We start from the raw sequence: 6,999 nt of genomic DNA on the forward strand, positions 1-6,999 counted from the left end.
AATCCAGAGAGTGGTGACCAGAGACAGGTGGGTGGACAGAAGAGGATAAAGGGACTTCAGTAATTGCTTGTGTAGTGGGAGCACAGTTGTAAGTGGTATCATCTACATTTTGGACAATATTTGAAATGTTTCCTAATAAAAACCTCTTTAGAAGACCTAGCAAACCCCAAGCAAACCTGCATGGTGGTGTCTCTGAGAAGGCCGTGCTTGGATAGGACATCTGATCTCGGGGACACAGGAGCCAAGCCACCCCTGTGCTGAACCAGCACACAGCATGTAGGGTTCTATGGTCTGGCAACAAGTGCATCTTGGGGTTGTGTCTGCGTCATGAGCGCTCAAGGCTGATGATGGGGGATCTTGAGGGTGGAAAGCCCTGCAGATACCACCTTCTGAGGGTGATGGGTGTAGTGTTGAGGATCCACAGCTGCCTGTGAGCTCATTAGGAAAGGGTAATGCAATTGACCAGCCCCGTGCTGTGCCTGCCATGCCCAGATTGATTGGAGATGTGTCATGAGCGGAGCAGAGGCATGGAGCGTAACCATCCTCTGCCCTCCCTGGAGCTACGCCTGGAGCTGCCTGGGCCTTACAGCTGGAAGGCTCTGAGCCCCTGTGCCCTCTCACCAGCTCTACTGCCTGGGGCCTCGGTCTTCTCACACACAAGCTTGGGGGGGGGGGACAAAGAAGTCACACCCCTTGCACAGAGCTGTGCTGAGAGGGGAGAGAGCCACGAAAGCTCTTCACATGTTGTAAAGTGCCATCCAGTCAGGACGGACTCCCTCTCCTGAGGTTTGTGGTGACTCATTCTGGATGGTGGCTTGTAATTAGGACGGCCCGGGTGGGAGGGCTTGTGCATCACAGCTGGGCCCTTGCCTCCTGGCTTCTGAGGGGCCTGGAGGCAGAGGTGAAAGTGGGACACCCCCACGCAATGAGGCTGCCCCGGTTTCTCTGAATTATTTTTGTTTCCCAGTCACTGGGAGAGCTGGGGCTTCCTGCCTAAGGCGGGCACCTGGGGCTCAGTGAGCCAGAGCTCCTCAGGGAGCACTATGCAGGGCGTTGGGCAGGATGTACCCCTAAACAGCTGTGGGGGAGGCTCGGGCCAAGCGCCCCTGTCCCAAACCTGGATCCCCCAGGCCCAGGCTTCAGGTAGGAGGTAGAAGGCAGGTGTGGCTCCTCCCAGGAGGCCACAGCCCTGAGGAGGAGCAAAGGAGGCAGGTTTGATGGCTTCAGCTCCCTGAGGAGGTGGCAGGGAGAGGGCGTGGGAGGGAGGGGTGGTTACTATTTAACCTCCAGTGGCCATACCAGGCTTCCGCCAGAGGCCCTCCCTGGCTGGCAGGGCCATCTGGTCCCAGCCCTCACTCGGTGGTGTCCTGGTGTGCTCTGGCTGCCCCAGCACTACCGCAGCCTGGGTGGCTTAAACAACAGACACTGATCTCACAGTTTGGGAGGCTGGGAAGTGCAAGGTTGAAGTGTGGCAATGGCCTCTGGATAGAAGATGGCTGCCTTCTCGCTGTGTCCTCACTTGGTAGAAAAAGTTCTCGTCACTCTTTGTCATCTTACAAGGACACTAATTCCACTCTCATGACCTCATCCAAACCTAATTACCTCCTAAAGGCTCTGTCTCCAAACACCATCATATTGAAGATTGAGGTTGTGCTTGAACATAGTTTGAGCAAACAAAAACATTCAGTCCACAAGAGAACGAGAGGAAGCTGGTACCCAGAGAGTCAAGGTCACACCACAGGGCATCAGAGCTGGAGGGAGAACACAACCTCTGAATCTAAGCCCTCAGTTCTCCTCCACACCCAGCTTGGAGAGGCCTCTCCATGAGTCCAGCATCTCAGCTTGGGCTGGAGGCCAGACAGCTCGGAGGCCTCCTGAATACCAGAGCTACAAAGCTTTGCCTGTTTTGCTCTCTGAAGTATTCCCCTTCACATAGTAGATGCCCAGATAGTGAATAAATGAATTAAAGTCCAGGCAGCTTTTCATCCAGGGACCCCAAAACCTTTTTGAATAAATAAACTTCTGCTTTTCTCATTCCCATAGGATCTGCCTTGGGTGCTGGGGGATTCTCCCGAGCCAAGCTCCTCATTTTACCAATGAGGAAACTGAGGCAGAAGGAAGGGACCGATTGGCAGAAGCTAGGAGACATGTAAGGCCTTTTCCCAAGTATGTTCCACACCTCATGGGGTTGGGTAGATGCTTAGCCGGTCTCCAGGTGCCCAGAGGAGGACCTCTGTCTGGGTCTTCCCACCTCATGCATCCCTAGTTTTAAGGCACCTGAGGGAGCTGTAGAGGATGAGTACAAGATGAAGGCTTAGGCGCCTGCTGTGGGTTGAGGCTGGTACTGATGTCCCATCCAGGACTGTGAAGGAGCCTGCTGGAGCTAAGTCTCAGCCTGGGGTGGAACACACCTGTAGGGAAGGTCATTTTCTGTCAGGGGAGCTCAGAGATTTTCCAGAGCAGGGGCTCTTTGGGAGGGACATGGAAGGATAGGAAAGCTCTATCCCAGGGCCTGGAGCTTGTTCTGGGGCAAGTCACTTAACTTCTTTAAGCTTCCTCTGTATAATGGGGATAGTAATCCAAGGATTTGATGAAGTGATAAATGTAAAAGAGTTAGAATAATGTCACATAAACTTGGGTTCAATTTTTATTTTTTTTTAATTTTTTTTATTGGTTGTTCACAACATTACAAAGCTCTTGACATATCATATTTCATACATTAGATTGAAGTGAATTTTTATTTTTTTTAAAAGAGAGAGTGAGAGAGGGGGAGAGAGAGAGAATTTTAATATTTATTTTTTAGTTTTTTGGCGGACACAACATCTTTGTTTGTATGGTGCTGAGGATCGAGCCTGGGCCGCACGCATGCCAGACGAGCGTGCTACCGCTTGAGCCACATCCCTGGGTTGAATTGTTAACAAGGTTAGATGAATTTTTTCTGTACACATAATAACAGACCTGGTTTATGTTTCATTATTTTTTTAATTTTATTTTTTTTTAATTTATTAAAGGACAGCAGAAAAGACTTCTCCCAGAGGAAGAAGGGGACCCAAGAGGTGGAATCCCTATGTTTCATTATTAAGAAAAAAATTGTGGGGTGCAAGAACATTGATGAGATGATGTTTCAGTGAAATGTCTCTTTAATGACAGAAAAACTTAAAAGTGCCTGGGAGCCTTGGGCGGGGCTGGCTCACAGTGGGATGACCCCTAAAGGGCCAGCTTAGCTTAACAGGGAGGGGGGTGCCCCCACGTCCCACCACTTTCCTAGTAGTTCCAACAGAGGTCCCAGGCTGGCTGTCCTTGGTGTGGCTTGGGTCCTGACAGCAGTCCCTGTGGCGAGGGGAAGAGATTGGCAGAGCTGGGGTCCCAGGCTCATGCTGGAGTGGGGATGGGGTCAGCCCCATCTAATCCAGGGGGTGAGGAAGGGGCACCTCCTAAGGGCATCAGAGTGCAGGGGCTGATGCCCTCACCTGGGGTCAAATTCAGATATGAGGGCGCTGCCACTCGGCAGGGCATTCCTTGTTGAGATGGATTTATCCCCATGTGACACCAAGCCAGGCACTCTTTCATTAGCTCCCAGCTTCCCAAGTTGGGGAAGAAGGTCCCAAGAATAAGTCACTTAACTAACTCCTTTAGGCAGGAATGCATTGGCTTGCTGAGGGGATGATCCAGAGGACCTGAATGCTGGGCTGAGACTGAAGGCAGTGACATCATGGTGACCTCTCCAGGAATGGGGGGCAGAACTGGCTTTCACTTTCAGCACAGCACATTGTGAGCGCTCTTTAGAGCCTGAGTCTGCAAAGTGATGGGCCTCCCAGGAAAGGGTGACTCCACACGGGGTTGTCTGATGTCACCACCGTCTTCCCTGGTGGTGGGTGGTGCCAGCCAGGAGGAAGTGGGATCTGGCACACATCCCAGTGCTCAGCTCCTACCCCTCCCCAATCCTGCTGCGCCCTTTGCTGCCTTCAAAGCGTGGTGTGGCTGGTCTCTGCAGTTCTTTAACACATGCATCTTCCCCGGAAGCTGACTCAGACTTTGGAGAGCAGGGAGCACCCCGGGTCTCGTGGGATGTGGCAGCAGCGACCACAGCTCCTATGTTTTCCCAAGGAGTCCAGACCCAGAAAGAACTGGGTTCAAACCCTTGAGCTGCCTCTGCGAACTGTTGTGACCTTGGGCAAGGCCTGTTTCTCTAGGCATCAGTTTCCCTTCCTAACAAATGATAATACCCTCACTTTTTCAAGGCTGTCATGAACTCAAGCCACACATGGAAAGTGGTCACTAATGAGCTCAGAAAAGGTGAGTCTCTCTCTCTCTCTCTCTCTCTGGCTCATTCCTCTCTCTCTCTCTCTCTCTCTCTCTCTCTCTCTCATCCCACTGAACTTTAGAGATGGGAGGGCCTCGTGTGGAGCTGGTGTGAGGGAGGGGCCAGCCAGCGTCATGGAGCAAGGACCTGGAGGCTGGGCTAAGCTGGAGCAAGGTGAAGAAAGCCCTGCCCATCGTGGCCAGGGACTCACAAGACCGTGGACATGACAGCATTGCTCCTGGAAGACAGACCAAGATGGTGCCAGGGTCCAAGGGAGCTCTGGTCAGGCAGGTGGGTAGTTGGTCATGGCCAGAGGACTCCAGAGATTGTCCAGTCTCCTGGGTTCACAATGGGGGAACTGAAGCTCATCAGGAGGAGGGGACTTGGCCATGTGCAGGGAGGTGGCAGAGCAGGCAGACCAGCACTGGTGGGTGCCTGTGTCACAGGGGAGTGGTCCAAAAACAGGACTTGCTCCATAGATGTGTCTCAGCCAAAAAAAGTAGGTTTTCTCTTTTCTCACTTAACTTTGACTTATTTTTGTGGTACTGGGGATGGAACCCAAGGCCTTGCAATTACTAAATAAGCATTCTACTACTGAACTGTGTCTCCCACTCTGAACATTTAAAACAACCTAATATGTACATTACAGTATAAAGGAATCAGTGCAGGCAGGGTGGTACATGTCTGGAATCCCACTGGGTCAGGAGGTTGAGGCAGGAGGTTCCCAAGTTCAGCCTCAGCAACTTAACAAGACCCTGTTCCTGTCTCAAAATAACATAAAAAAATAAAAGGTCAGAAGGAGCAGCTCAGTGGTTAAGCACCCTGGATTCAATCCTGGTACCAAAAAAAAAAAAAAAAAAAAAAAAAAAAAGTCAAACAGCAAATTTGACCTTAAAAATCAATATTTAGATAAATAAATTACTTACATATACTTCTTGGTAATACTTCAATGATTAGCAATTGTAATTTAAGCAGGGTCTTCTCTCCTGCATATTTTTTCTCTTGGTTTCCAGAATAAAAATTCTTATTATCTTTCCATATGATTATAAAGGTAATAGATGGAGTAGAATAGCAGACTAAGATGATAAATACCTTTTAAATTATTTATTTATATTTTTGAGACAGGGTCTCACTATGTTGCCTAGGTTGACCTCCAACTCCTGGACTCAAGTGATCCTCTTGCTTCAGCCTCCTGAGTAGGTGGGACTACAGGTAGAGGCCACTGCACCCAGCAAAATTAAAACTATAACGCCACATTGTTTACATGGGGTAAATATGCCTCTTGACAAGGCATCTAGAACGCTATCAAGTTTTAATCCATTAGGTCCTAAGAAGTCCTCCCTTCAAAAGCAGGGCTCAAGGGAGGCTGAGGTGGGAGGATCACAAATTCAAGGCCAGCCTGGGCAATTTTGGAAGACTCTGCCTCAAAATAAAAACTAGAAAGAAGTGGGGATGTAATCCAGTGGTAGAGTACTTGCCTAGCCGGTGCCAGGCCATGGGTTCAATCTCCAGTACAGGAGAGGTTGCCCTAGGCCCTGGGTTTGATCCCCAGTTGCTGGAATTGATGACACACGCCTATAATCCCAGAGATTCAGGAAGCCGAGGCAGGATGTCTCAAACCCAAGGCCAGCTTCAGCAATTTAATAAGACCTTGTCCAAAAAAAAAAAAAAAGTGTTGGTGATATAGCTCAATGTCAAGTACCATTGGGTTCAATCCCCAGCATGGGGTTAGTGGGGGTTGGGGGAAGCAGGGTCCATAGCTGTCAGGATTTGGGCATTTTAATTTCATGGTCATTCTTGTAGTGAAGATAATTATATTTTTTCTGCCCCCACCCTCCAATTAAGCCTAAGGACAATCTAGCACTGAGCTACATTCTCACCCTTTGTATTTTTGAGATAGTCTCACTAAGTTGTTCAGGCTGGCCTCAAACTTGAGGTCATCCTACTTCAACCTCTAGCAAAGCTGGGATCACAGGTATTTTTGAGTGGTTACATATAACTACAGCTCTATATCTTCTTCTTAGTTCTCTTCTAAACCTATTTCCCAAGGGCTTTGAAAGCTTTCTTTCCTTGTTTCCACAAGGCAAATAAAAACAGCCTAATAGGCTCCTACCCATGTCTGAAAGCCCCTTGGCCCCCAAATATTCTGGCTACAGGCAATTATTCAAAACTTAAACACAGTTTCTCCCTGGTCACCTCCTCCTCAAAATTGGGAGGTAGTTTGGTTGACATTAGTTGAAATCCTACTATTTGGCCCCTGGGAAGCTGAGACAGCTTAGACAGGCAGGACTTTTAAGCATAACATTTAAATAAGTATTTCAATGCTAGAACAGTAGGAAAGTAAAGCAGTTCAGAAGTACTGAAGGTAACAATTTTAAGTACCCCAGAACTTACTCCCGAGTTGAGCTGAATGATGGGGGTTTTCAGTGACCAGTACACACGTCCAAATGGCTCTCTGACACAAATGTTCAACCCAACATTACCCTGATAAAAGTAGTAATGTTTTCTGTTCTGCTTGTTCTATTTAATTTGTGTTAATGCTGCTAGTGTGAACCTCATGAAACAGCTCTCTTGGTAGTCAAAAAGGTCAAGCCCGGGCAATTCGTATGATTCAACCTATTCATGACACTAATTTCACAATCCACTTTATGGACTGCATCTCATACTTTAAAAATCATTGTTTAATTGAGAATATC

Source organism: Spermophilus citellus (genome assembly GCF_964194105.1).
Source record: "Spermophilus citellus genome assembly, chromosome: 2".
Taxonomy (NCBI): domain Eukaryota; kingdom Metazoa; phylum Chordata; class Mammalia; order Rodentia; family Sciuridae; genus Spermophilus; species Spermophilus citellus.